We start from the raw sequence: 14,457 nt of genomic DNA on the forward strand, positions 1-14,457 counted from the left end.
GCCCTGAACACAAACCTCTCTGTTTGTCCTGTCACCACTGCCCAATGTGTTCCTTGAGTGGGGAGCAGGCGCCGCAGAGTGTCTGAGTTGGTGTCAGTGGCAGATGTTGGAGGACCCAGGGCAGTAATGTGCAGCTGAGTGCTCTGGCCCATGTTACAGCCCCATCAGCTGCAGCAGCCTTCGCGGGGCAGAAGCAGCTCAAAAACTGAGGTGATGCAAGTGTCTCTGAGGGAGGGAGAGCTGACTTGTATCTCATCCCAACCCCTCTCTCTTTGTGTATGGTCTATTACATTTAGTCAGCCTGAGAGTCAGAAACTTGAGGCATATTTGTGACAATCGAATCTAATACATTTTAAAGCAAATAAATTTTGCTATATTTTTCATAGAGAATATTGGGTACCATTCAGTATTTATTATTTTTTATTTTCCTACTCTGAATATCTTCTTTCTCATTACACTAATTGCTCTGTCACTGTGTTCTCTGGATAGCATTCTATACCTGCCTCCCCACAGGAAATATGGCTGAGAACAATTAGTAAAATTGCTTGTTCAAGCACCCAAATTAACTTTGTAAATTCATAGCAGATATAAGGTCCTACTTCTGTTAAAAAGTAGTGATACACACACATCTATATTTATTATATATATTGGATATTACTCAGCCAAAAAAAATGACATCTTGTTATTTGCAACAACGTAAATGGTCCTAGAGAGTATAATATTAAGTGAAAGAAATAAGACAAAGAAAGGAGATACCATATGATTTCATTTATATATGAAATCTACAAACCAATCAAACAAACAAGAACCCAAGAGCAGAAATGGAAAAAGACCCAAGAATACAGAGAACACACTGGTGGTGGCCAGACAGAAAGAGGATGGGAGGATGGGAATAATTCATGAAGGAGAGTGGGAGGTAGATAAAATGAACAAAAACAAGGCACAGGGATGAAGGGTACAGCGCAGGGAATATAATCAAGGATTTCATAATGGTGTTGTGTGGGTACAGATGGTAATTACACTTGCAGTTATGTAACAGAGCACATAGACATGTCAAATCACTATGCTGTACACCTGAAACCAACGTAGCCCAGCATTCCAACTATACTTCAATAAAACAACAAACACACACAGGTACACACAGACACACACAGAAGAACTTAAATCTAGAAGTTTTATACTTGCCTCAATTACCTTTTTCTGAGACAAAATAAAAGCAGTTCTTGGAATTTCACAGTGGGTTCTGAGAATACAACACAACCTGAAAGATGTAGAACATAGAATGTACTTCATATACTACAGCTAGGGTAGAGAGTGGTGTGAAATATTTTTCTCAAAGGTAACATTTTAAGACCATTTAGCCTTAATACTCTTTTGGAAATGACAAATTACTATTTTGGAAATGGATTTCAAAACATTATTTTTACAGAACGTGGTCTTACCTGAAAAGGAATCTGGATTTGTATTCTGTTCAAATGTGTGCTTTAAGTAGATTTCAATTAAAACAATGCTCAAAAATTGTATCTGTTCTCATCTAAATCGTATCCATTACCTGTCCATTTCACCTATTCATCCCTCTTCCCTTCTAGCCTCTGGCAACCACTCAACTTTTTGCTGTTTCTATGGACAATAAATAGATTATGCCTTTTTGAGCTGAATAGTATTTCATTGTCTGGATGCATCATAGTTTATTTATCCATTCTCCTTGGGAAGAATATCTGAGTTACAACAAGGATTACACCTATGAAGAAATCTGTATATATGTTGGTGTGCAGGTTTTTTTGTGGACATCAGTTTTCAACTCCTTAGAGTAAATACCTAAAAGTCTGATTGCTGAATTGTGTGATAAGAGTATGTTTAGTTCTGGAAGAAAATGCCAAACTGTTTTACCAAATGGCTACTCCCTTTTTGCATTTCCAGCAGCAGGGAATGCCTGTTCGAGTCCCTCAACATTCTCACCTGCATTTGGAGCTGTGTTCTAGATTTTGGCCACAACAATAAGTGTGGAATAGCATCTCTGATTTGCATTTCCATTACAACACATAATGTTGGAACATCTTTTCTGTGCCTTGTTTCATATCTGTCTTCTCCTTTCATGATGAGTGTCTGTTCATTTCTTTGCCCATTTTTAATTGGATTATTTCTTATTGTTGAGTTTTAAGTGTTCTTTGTAAATTTAAGGTAACAGCCCTTGTCATAGGTGTTTTTGCAAATATTTTCTACCAGTCTGTGATTTGTCTCCTTATACACTGGATAATGTCTGTACACACAGTAATTTTATTTTTGCAGCTGGACCTTTTATTTCATGCATTAATAAAGAATACATTACTATGTCACAGTTTTTTAATGTTTTGATATTTGTATTTGAATTAAAGTGGTTTCCTTAACTATTCCCATGATTTCCTTTTACTTTTGTTTTTAAAAACATTCTTAAAGAAGGCATGATAGATTATATTTGACCTCACAGAGGTCCAAGCACAAAGAGATTAGAAACACTTGCTTAGAATAAGGACCTGGAAGACTTCCCCACTACACCTCTACTGTTCATCCCCCAACTCTACCGCTACTGAAATTTTGTTCTTTGCAATAAAAATTCTTCCTGCTTTTCTGACACAAGGAGATCCTGCTAGTCCCTTTCTTTCGGGCCCGGAGGGCGGGAGGACTTGAAGGGTTCTGCTGCTACTTTACACACTGAGATCTTGACACATACATAACTCTAGAGGCTGCAGATTAAACACTGCAAAAATCATTGAGAGATATGGAAAATCAAGGACTGGTGGCTGGACCACCTTACAGTAGAAGCGACTTCTGTAAAACCTTGTAGCATTGTGGATTGCTGCCCCTTCTCGTTGGCTATTCTCAGTAAACATAGCCCTTCACTGAAATGTCATTTCCTTGGACATTATTTATTTTTATGTGTTTGATCAACCAAATTTTTTATTTATCAAAATATTGTAGAGTTGCAGTCCTCTTCATTTCCCCCCAACTATCCGGGTACATTGCATCATTACCTTCCCCCAGCACCACCAAGAATTGAGCCTGAGTGTGCTCATAGGTTGTGATTAATGAATCCTTGAGAATTTAGTTGCTGGGATAAGAGTAGAAGAGAGCAGGGAGTGTGGACAATTTCGGGTATTCAAGTTTTTCTCCACATTCTTTTCTGGAATCCTCTTAATGATCAATCAGCTAGATTGCTTAATAGAGAGTATACTCTTTCCCTCAACCACTTGCTCTCTCCCTTCCATCTCTGCTTGTTTTCTCCTCCATCCAGCATTGAAAGAGAGAGCAAAGCTCAGGTATTTTTGCAGCTTCAGGCATTGTTCCAGACTGGTCTTGACAGCAAAATACTAGAGTTTCAGGTAGAAATGTACTTTTTTCTTGGCCTGTCTGCTCCTCCAAAATATTTTATTTTCCTCTCCATTTCATTCGTATCCTGCCTTCCTTCTGCCCAGATGATGTTCACTGGTACTGTTCTTTTTCATCACTCTGAGGAAACTACAGATACATCTGAGTTGTTCTTCAGGCTCCTGACAACTGACCATTTATCTTGATGTGGAGAGGAACATTTTGCCTCCTTCCTAAGTGTCATGGAAATGAGTAGAACCTTTGTTGTGTCATTCTGTTGAGTCAAACTGTGGTGTTACCACTTGGATATATTTTAGGAGTCATTTCAGTTCAGATGTGTGTGTGTGTGTGTGTGTGTTCTGGAGAAAGAATTAACTATTTAATAAATAATTTGAGGGATCCCTGGGTGGCGCAGCGGTTTGGCGCCTGCCTTTGGCCCAGGGCGCGATTCTGGAGACCCGGGATCGAATCCCACATCGGGCTCCTAGTGCGTGGAGCCTGCTTCTCCCTCTGCCTGTGTCTCTGCCTCTCTCTCTTTCTCTCTGTGTGACTATCATAAATAAATAAAAATTAAAATAAATAAATAAATAAATAAATAATTTGGGGACAATGTGTCACACCCATATGGGGAAAAATGAGTTCAATTGTCTTACATCATACATGAAAATCACTTCTCAAAACACTTTAAACTTATAGAAGGAAATATCCCAGAATATATTTAGATATGAGGACAGGGCAGGAAGATCAGATGCAGGAAAGCATATCTCCCTCTCACTCTCTTTTCTTCTGATCAGGAAATGGTCCTAAGAGCAGTAATTTCCAAACCCTTCCATTATAAAATGATTAGGTAACTGTAAAACAGAAAAAAAGAAAATTTAAAAGCCACAATCTTGGGACCTTCCACACCAGTACTTTATGAGAATCATCAGGGAGTAGCCACGGGGAAATAAGGAAACAGCAGTCTGGCAAATGGCCTGGAACCTTGCTTTGGAGAGAAATATAAAGGGTGGAAACCAAGTATATTGGCTCTAATCTTCAAGGAAAACATAGAAAAGTGCTTGAACATGTAATTCTAATAAAAACCCCCAACTTCACAAAATCAGAGCATTGCCTCCAAAATCTGGGGAGTCAGCCTAGGGCAGCTAATCACCCTCAGAGGAGGCATGTGTGAGGTTGCAGCTCCGTGGGAGAAAGGTCAGTCCTACAGACAGGAACACTTGACACTGACATCCAGGCTGGGAAGAAATCTGCACCGTGTCACTGTCCCTGAATCCACACCAGACCCCAGAGGTCAGAGTGGTAGTTAGGATGAAAGAAAGGCTTTAGAGCCTGTTTGAATGCTTAAGGTAGCCAGATAACCAGTTTATAGTTGCTTATGATTCATCTCTCTTTTACAAACACTAGAACTTTGTGTTGAAGGACACTGGAGATTGGGTCATCACAATGTCATAAATAAGTACTGATCACACAGAAAATAATAACACAAAGAGAAGATAAAATAAGAAAATAAGGAAAGTTGTGACTTACTGTAAACACACTGTATTATAGTAGTTCATGCCAAGCACTTTGAAGTCAGACAGAATGACCTCCAAATTCTAACTCTTCTCTTAGCTGGATGTCTCACCATGGGCAAAGTATGACTTGACATAAACAATCCACAGATCTTCAAATGGCAATTTTTTAACTCTTTCAGAGACATGATATGAAGAAGATAGTAGGTCATCTTTGTCTTTAGTAAGACAATTTTTAAATTATTTTCTTTGTAATTGAAGAGACAGTGATAGAATGCATTAAACAGGTGATTTGAATTATATGCAAATTATGGAGCTACTTTCAGTTTCATGTATTATACCCACACATTGCAACAAATGTCAGAGGAAACATTTAAATATCACTGCATCCGAAGAATGAAACTAGACCATTCTCTTACACCATACACAAAGATAAACTCAAAATGGATGAAAGACCTAAATGGGAGACAAGATTCCATCAAAATCCTAGAGGAGAACACAGGCAACACCCTTTTTGAACTTGGCCACAGCAACTTCTTGCAAGATAGGCAAGGGAAACAAAAGCAAAAATGAACTATTGGGACTTAATCAAGTTAAAAAGCTTCTGCCCAGCAAAAGAAACTGTCAACAAAACTAAAAGACAACCTACAGAATGAGAGAAGATATTTGCAAATGACATATCAGATAAAGGGCTAGTATCCAAGATCTATAAAGAACTTATTAAACTCAACAGCAAAGAAACAAACAATCCAATCAAGAAATGGGCAAAAGACATGAATAGAAATTTCACAGAGGAAGACATAGACATGGCCAACAAGCACAAGAGAAAATGCTCCGCATCACTGGCCATCAGGGAAATACAAATAAAAACCCCAATGAGATACCACCTCACACCAGTGAGAATGGGGAAAATTAACAAGACAGGAAACAACAAATGTTGGAGAGGATATAGAGAAAGGGGAGCCCTCTTGCACTGTTGGTGGGAATGTGAACTGGTGCAGCCACTCTGGAAAACTGTGTGGAGGTTCCTCAAAGAGTTAAAAATAAAGCTACCCTATGACCCAGCAATTGCACTGCTGGAGATTTACCCCAAAGATGCAGATGCAGTGAAAAACTGAGACAGCTGCACCCCAATGTTTATGGCAGCAATGTTCACAATAGCCAAACTGTGGAAGGAGCCTCAGTGTCCATCGAAAGATGAATGGATAAGAAGCTGTGGTCTATGTGTACAATGGAATATTACTCAGCCATCAGAAACGACGAATACCCATCATTTGCTTCAACGTGGATGGAACTGGAGGGTATTATGCTGAGTGAAGTAAGTCAATTGGAGAAGGACAAACATTATATGGTCTCATGTATTTGGGAAATATAAAAAATAGTGAAAGGGAATAAAGGGGAAAGGAGAGAAAATGAGTGGGAAATATCAGAGAAGGTGACAGAACATGAGAGACTCCTAACTCTGGGAAACAAACAAGGGGTAATGGAAGGGGAGGTGGGCAGGGGGATGGGGTGATTGGGTGACGGGCACTGAGAGGGGCACTTGACAGGATGAGCACTGAGTGTTATGCTACATGTTGGCATCAAACTCCTATAAAAAATATAATATATATATTATATATATATATAATACAAAAAAATTATTTGTCTCTTTGCTATAGCTCTGTCGGTCCTAGAACTCAAGTCCTGCTGGCCACCAGAGCCAGGTGATCAAGGAGTACTGGTCTGGATGGCAGCCATAAAAACCATGGTGTCAGACAAGTACACAAGCTCTTTCCAGGGAGGCACCAGGGTCCTGGGACTGGACAGAGAGAAAATGCAAAGAGCTCAAACACAGGCTTCCCTTATTTCCGGGGAGGAATGCAGTCAGCCCCTAGATGTGTTCTAAATTAGAAGCCTAAGCCTCAGGCAGCAGCTAAATTTTAAGATAAGAAAGCAGGCCTCTTGGAGGGTAGGACTGGGAGGTGGGTGGTTCCGTCTGCTCCCTCAATGCTGAGCCCTGAGCAGATAGCTCATTAAGATCTATTCCTTTGTTTACTATTATCTTGTGGGTCTCCAAGCCCTCCTGGCTTCCAGGTCCAGGTGTTTTGGGGGTGGTTCCTCAGGTGGAAGTCTTATAAGTTGGGGCTAGAAGTTGGGTCCAAACTCTTCACTCTTCAGAGAGAAGCAGGGAGTTACAAGTTCCCTTCCAATGGTATATTGTCGTGTTAGGGGTAGAGTTTATGGCAAGAATGTGCCCCAGGTTTGTGCATCCATTTCAGTTTGGGTATTTCCTCTTTAATCCAATGTGTAGGAGTCCTCAGCTAGTTTCTGGATTTCTTGCAGTGAGAGCTGTCCCATGTGTAGTGTAGATTCCGTGTGTCCACGGCAGGAGATGAATTCAGGAGCCTCCTATACCACCATCTGGGACCAGAACTTTTTTTCCTTTGGATTCTTACAGTAGAAGTTTGGATCATCAATTTTAAATGTTTCCCCTTTTATTTTGTTTGTGCATAGTTGACACACAATGCTATACTATTTCAGGTGTATGACATAGTTATTCAACAAGTTTATACATGATGCTATGGTCAAGTCTGTCACCATACAATATTACAATATCACTGACTATATTCCTTATCCGGTAAAAAATATTAAATAAATAAATAAATACACAACTGATTAATCATTGAACACTACATTTGAAACCATGTACTTTATGTTGGCTACTTGAGTTTAATCAAAAATATATGTATTAGGGATGCCTGGGTGGCTCAGTGGTTGAGTATCTGCCTTTGGCTCAGGGCATGATCCCAGAGTTCCAGGATCCAGTCCCACATTGGGCTCCCGGCATGGAGCCTGCTTCTCCCTCTGCCTATGTCTCTGCCTCTGTGTGTGTGTGTGTCTCTCATGAATAAATAAATAAAATATTTAAACATATATATATATATTAAATAAAGAAATAAATGTCTTTTCTTTCTAAATATAGACATTTAATGCTATTAATTTCCTTCTAAGTATTGTTTAACATCCCACAAATTTTGTCACACTGTGCTTTCCTTATCATTTAGTTATATTTGGTATTATCTGATTATCTAATATTCACTTATAATTACTACAATTTATTATTTTATCCATAAGCTATAAAGAAAGGTATTACTTCATATTTGAGGATGTTTTTGAATAATTTATTGTTACTGTTTCTAACTTAATTATTTTGTTGTCAAAGAACATTTTCTGTAAAATTTCCATACTTTTATGTTTACTTACTTGTTTTATGCCACAGGGAATGGTTCATCTCATGAATGTTTTATGTCCTCTCCACAAAAATACACATTTTCCATTCGTGCTTTACTGTTCTTTAGCAATTAATTCAAGTTGGTTGGTATTATGTCTTCTAATCCTTAATCGTTTTCCTCTTGTTCTATCAAGAGTTGATAGAGCTGTTCTATCAAGTGTGTTAGGTATTTAACTACATTTATGGAAACTGGCAAATACTACAAACCAGAACTTATTTTTCTGGAGAGCTGGTTGTCAGACATTGACTGGCACAGTAATAGTGCAATATAGGATATAAATGCTTTGCCAGAGTTCCCTTCTTTTCTCTTTCTACCACTTTCTTATTGTTTGTGGTCGTAGGTCCTCTGACTACCACACACAGTGACCCAAAATGGGGCATAGGGTCATCTAAATCACACACTTTCTAGGAGCCTTCACTTAGACTCAGGCATCTCATGCAAAGAAAAGTGAAAATTGCTCAGAGGGGACCTTGTGTCCTGGCCTTGTGCCTAGAAAAGACTCTGGGGACAGTCAGGTCTTAATTAGACCAAACTAAAGGGTCCATTGTCAAAGGATGCTACCCCACCTGCTATTGGTGGGTTTTATCATCTCAGGAAAGGTAAGTAGGAAACGCACACCAGGCACAGTATTGTAAGAAATCTGCCAGCCTGGACATTTTATAACATAATTTTCTTTTGATTAATTCTGCCAGCTGCTATAGGACTTAGGGTTTAATCAAGTATTCTAAAAATAATGTCAACATTATAATTCATAATGGAAAAAGAGGAGGGGGTTTTCATTCATTAATTTTTAATATAAATTAACATTTTTTTAAAAATTAAATTTAAAAAAAATTAAATTTAAATTCAACTAATTAACATATAGTATATTATTGGTTTCAATGGTAGAGGTCAGTGATTCATCAGTCTTACATAATACTTAGTGTTCATTACATTACATGTCCTTCTTAATGTCTATCACCCAGTTACCTCATTCCCCCACCCCACCCCCAGTTTGTTTCCTAAGATTAAGCGTCTCTTATGGTTTATCTTCCTCTCTGATTTCATCTTGATTTATTTTTCCTTCCCTTCCTCTATGATCATCAGGTTCATTTCTTAAATTCCACATATGAGTGAGAGCATAAAATAATTGTCTTCCTCTGATTGACTTATATTGCTTAGCATGATGTCCTCTAGTTCTATCCATGTCATTGCAAATGGCAAGATTTCATTTTTTGATGGCTGAGTAGTATTCCATTGTGTATATACCACATCTTCTTTATCCATTCATCTATCAATGGATATTTGGGGTCTTTCCATAGTTTGGCTATTGTGGGCATTGCTGCTATAAATGTGGTGCAGGTGCCCCTTCGGATCACCACATTGGTATCTTTGGGATAAATTCCTAGTAGTGAAATTGCTAGGTCATGGGGGTAGATCTATTTTTGAGGAAGATCCATACTGTATCCCAGAGTGAATGCACCAGCTTGCATTCCCACCAAGAGCATAAGAGGGTTTCCCTTTCTCACTAATATCTATAATTTCCTGACTGGTTCATTCTGAACGGTGTAAGGTGGTATCACATTGTACTTTTGATTTGTATTTCCTGGATGCTGAACGACGTCGAGCATTTTTTCATGTGTCTGTTGGCCATTTGTATGTCTTCTTTGGAGAAATGTCTGTTCATGTCTTCTTCCCATTTCTTAACTGGATTATTTGTTTTTTGGGTATTGAGTTTGATAAGTTATTTATAAATTTTGGATACTAGCCCTTTACCTGTCTTCCCCAATCTGTAGGTTGCCTTTTGATTTTGTAAGACTGTTTCCTTTGATATGCAAAAACCTTTTATCTTGATGAAGTCCCAATAGTTCATTTTGCCTGGTTTCCCTTGCCTTTGGAGACGTATCTAGCAAGAAGCTGTGTTCTCTTCTAGGATTTTGGTGGATTCTTGTCTCACATTTAGGACTTTCATCCATTTTGAATCTATTTTTGTGTGTGGTCTAAGAAAATGGTCCAGTTTCATTCGTCTACATGTGGCTGTCCAATTTTCCCAACACCATTTGTTGAAGATACTGTCTTTTCCATTGGACATTCTTTCTTGCTTTGTTGAAGACTAGCTGACCAGAGTTGAGGGTCCATTTCTGGGTTCTTTATTCTGTTCCATTGATCTATGTTGTGTGTCTCTTTTTGTGCCGGTACCATACTGTCTTGATGATTACAGCTTTGTAATAGAGCTTGAAGTCCAGCATTATGATGCCCCAGCTTTGGTTTTCTTTTTCAACATTCCTTTGGCTATTTGCAGTCTTTTCTGGTTCCATACAAATTTTGGGATTATTTGTTCTAGCACTGTGAGAAAAATTGATGGTATTTGGATAGGGATTGCATTGAATGTATAGATTGCTCTAGGTAGCATAGACATTTTAACTATATTTGTTCTTCCAATCCATGAACATGGAACTTTTTTTCCATTTCTTTGTGTCTTCCTCAATTTCTTTCATGGGTGTTCTATAGTTTTCTGAGAACAGATCCTTCTGGATCTTTGGTTAGATTTATTCCTAGGTATCTTATGGTTTTTTGTGCAATTGTAAATGGGATCGACTCCTTAATTTCTCTTTCTTCTGTCTCATTTTTAGTGTATAGAAATGCAACTGATTTCTATGCATTGATTTTATATCCGCCTTCCCCCCCCCCCCATTTTGCTGGATTCCTGTATGAGTTCTAGCAATTTTGGGGTAGTATCATGTGATCTGTGAAGAGTAAAAGTTTGACTTCTTCTTTGCCAATTTGAATGCCTTTTATTTCTTTTGTTGTATGATTGGTGAGTCTAGAACTTCTAATACTACGTTGAATAACAGTGGTGAGAGTGGACATCCCTGTCGTGTTCCTGATCTTAAGGGCAAAGCTCTCCATTTTTCCCCATTGAGAATGATATTTGCTGTGGACTTTTTGTATAGGGCTTTTATGATATTGAGGTATGTTCCCTTTATCCCTACACTGTGAAGAGTTTTAATCAAGAAAGGATGCTGTATTTTGTCAAATTCTTTTTCTGCATTTATCGAGAGGATCATATGGTTCTTATCCTTTCTTTTATCAATGTAGTGTATCACAGTGATTGACTTGCAGATATTGAACCACTCGTGCATCCTAGGAATAAATCCCACTTGGTCGTGGTGAATAATCCACAATGGATTGTGGATGTACAATGTACTGTTGGAGCCTATCGGCTAATATCTTGCCCAGAATTTTTGCATCCATGTTCATCAGGGATATTGGTTTGTAAGTCTCCTTTTTTGTGGGGTCTTTGTCTGGTTTGAGGATCAAAGGTATGCTGGCCTTATAGAAAGAGTTTGGAAGTTTTCTTTCCATTTCTATTTTTTGAAAAAACTTTGGAATAGATATTAATTATTCTTTAAATGTTTGGTAGACTTCCCTTGGGATGCCATTTGATCTTGGACTCTCATATGTTGGGAGATTTTTGATGACTGCTTCAATTTATTTGCTGGTTATGGGCCTATTCAAGTTTTTCTATTTCTTCCTGTTTCAGTTTTGTTAGTTTATACATCTCTAGGAGTGCATCTGCTTCTTCCAGCTTATCTAGTTTGTTGGCATACAGTTGCTCATATGTTCTTCTAATTGTATTTCTTCAGTGTTGGTTATGATCACTCCTCTTTCATTCATGATTTTATTTATTTATGTCCTTTCTCTTTTCTTTTTGATAAGTCTGGCCAGGGGTTTATTGATCTTATTAATTCTTTCAAAGAACCAGCTCCTAGTTTCATTGATCTATTCTGTTCTTTTGATTTCTCTTTCATTGATTTCTGCTCTAATCTTTATTAATTCTCTTCTGCTGGAGTTTTGGCTTTATTTGGTGTACTTTCTCCAGCTCCTTTAGGTATAGGGTTAGGCTGAGTATTTGAGACCTTCTTGTTTCTTGAGAAAGGCTTGTATTGCTATATACTTCCCTCTTAAGACCAACTTTGCTGCATCCCAAAGGTTTTGAAGAGTTGTGTTTTCATTTTTACTTGTTTGCATGAATTTTTAAATTCTTCATGAATTTCCTGGTTCACTCATTCATTCTTTAGTAGGATGCTCTTTAATCTCCATGTATTTGAGTTCTTTCTAAATTTCCTCTTGTGATTGAGTTCCAGTTTCAAAACATATGATCTGAAATTATGCTAAGAATGATCCCAATCTTTTGGTACCAGTTGAGACCTGATTTGTGACCCAGTATATGATCTATTATGGAGAATGCTCCATGTGCACTTGAAAAGAAAGTGCACTCTGTTGCTTTAGGATGTATCTGTGAAGTCCATCTGGTCCAGTGTGTCATTCAAAGCCCTTGTTTCCTTTTAACATGACATTTCAATAATAATCCAGGGATGTGTGATTGTGCTTCTTATCAAATTTCTTTAATAGGAGGAAAGTTCTGCTAGCCCAGAACTTTCTGATTCTGTGTAAGAAGCAAAATCTGAAGAAACAACCTACCTAAATATTAATGCTCTGTTTGGAGGAAAGGTATCACACCTGCACTTTTCCCTTCATGACCCATGATGCCACCACACTGGAACCCATTGAGAACTGACTCATCCCCAGACCTTGTTCCTCTCTTTTCCTCTGAAAGCCAAGTGTCTCCTATAGTCAGCTAAGCCTCAGCCTTATAGAGGAACCACAGTAAAGTCTCCCAGACCCAGAGGCAGAGTCCATGACCCTCACGGTATCTGAGGGAAATCAGGCCTTCAGGTGCTGGAGGAGTTTTTGTTGCTATCTGCAGCACTGTGAGCAGATAGCTACCCTACTGCTGGTAGTAATAGTAGGCAGCACCTTCAGCCTCCATGCCATTGATTGTGAGAGAGGAAGAGTTCCCACATCCACTGCCAATGAAGCCAGCTGGGATCCCAGAAGCCAGGCTTGCTGTGCTGTAAACAAGGAGCTTAGAAGAAGCTCCAGAGTTCTGTTGGTACCAGGTTAAGTTGCTGGAGCTTTTACTGGTGCTGGTCCCATAGGTGATGGTTGACTCTGTCCCCTTGGGAAATAGCCAGGGAGGCTGGAGACTAGGTCAAGACTATTTCCCCACTGGAAACTAAGTTCACATAAGAGAGATGAAAGAGATAGAAGTGAGCAGAAACAAAAGTAGAGAATGTCTTCCTACCATGTAACATGCAAATTTACCATAAGACTCAACAAAAAGAAAGAAAGAAAAGAAAGAAGAAAGAAAGAAAGAAAGAAAGAAAGAAAGAAAGAAAGAAAGAAAGAAAAAAGAAAGAAAGAAGAAAGAAAGAAAGAAAGAAAGAAAGAAAGAAAGAAAGAAAAGAAAAGAAAAGAAAAGAAAAGAAAAGAAAAGAAAAGAAAAGAAAAGAAAGAAAAGAAAAAGCTTGTCTTAGACTCTCCAACTGCAATGGCAAAGAGGTTCTGAGTTTTGAGCTTCCCTCCTTTCTTACCTGTGACACTGAGCAGCAAGACACTGGGAATTTGAGCCATAAAGCCCACTATGTTGGCTGAGCCCTGTCACAGGCTAAATAGCTGTTCTTATAAGAATGCCCCTTAAAAACAATTCTGAGAGTTTTGTGTTTTCAGAGGAAAATGCAAATTGATGCGGTGTGGGTGAGGAGTTCCTGGCTTTTAAGTCCATGTGATCCTTCCACTTGTAAAAGTTAGGTGAGCATCCAAGAGGGAAGGTTCTTAGTGCTTTTGCAAGGTGTGTGTACATCTGGTCCAGGGCATCACTTAGGGGTTCCTGTCCAGACAAGCTTCATTCAATCACATTAGCAAAGAAAGCTCTATGGGGGCAGTGTGGGGGGTGAATTTCTTCTGTGATTAGAATCTACTGTACCTAATTTCCATCAGAAAACCCCAACCCCCACAGGTCTGCCTCTTCTTTCTTTGGCAGGTGCTCAATGGAGACCTTGTCAATTCATTAAGGTCTCTGCAAATACCTCTGAACTCCCAAAGCATGGGGAACCTAGCACCCGAGTGTGTAATCTAGAACCCAAATATACTTAAGGATATTCCATGAATGATAGGCACTGGTTCCATCTAGAGAAGAAAATCCGCCTATAACGTTGGGCCAAACCACCTTTCTTTGAAGGACACGCAGCTATTGGCTCATTAGTCTGACAATACATTCAGCTCTCCACCCCATGATGGTATTAAAAGGATCCTAAGTTTTGAGGAACTAGAATATATATTCCACTCTAATTTTTATATTTCCCTCATTCTAACTGCTTTGATTCTGTTTGCTTTTTATTTTCTAAGTTCTTAGGATAGAAGCTTAGGTCACTGATTTGAGATGATTCTTCTTTCTTTTCTAATTCAGACATTTTTTTCAAATTACATTTCTAATATTATTT

General features: G+C 38.6%; 1 long non-coding RNA gene and 1 gene segment (V, D, J or C); one reads left to right on the forward strand and one right to left on the reverse strand.

The window, feature by feature from the left end:
* LOC112664368 (Ig kappa chain V-III region MOPC 321-like) overlaps nt 1-14,457 on the forward strand; it is a 63,316-nt gene that overhangs the window by 12,116 nt on the left and 36,743 nt on the right.
* LOC112664370 (uncharacterized) overlaps nt 735-14,457 on the reverse strand; it is a 77,651-nt gene continuing 63,928 nt past the window's right edge. Inside the window, exon 6 of the long non-coding RNA XR_003139663.3 lies at nt 735-1,261. This is a non-coding gene — a long non-coding RNA (uncharacterized LOC112664370). The remainder of the gene's footprint in view (nt 1,262-14,457) is intronic.

This window comes from Canis lupus, chromosome 17 (assembly GCF_003254725.2).
Source record: "Canis lupus dingo isolate Sandy chromosome 17, ASM325472v2, whole genome shotgun sequence".
In the NCBI taxonomy this organism is placed as follows: domain Eukaryota; kingdom Metazoa; phylum Chordata; class Mammalia; order Carnivora; family Canidae; genus Canis; species Canis lupus.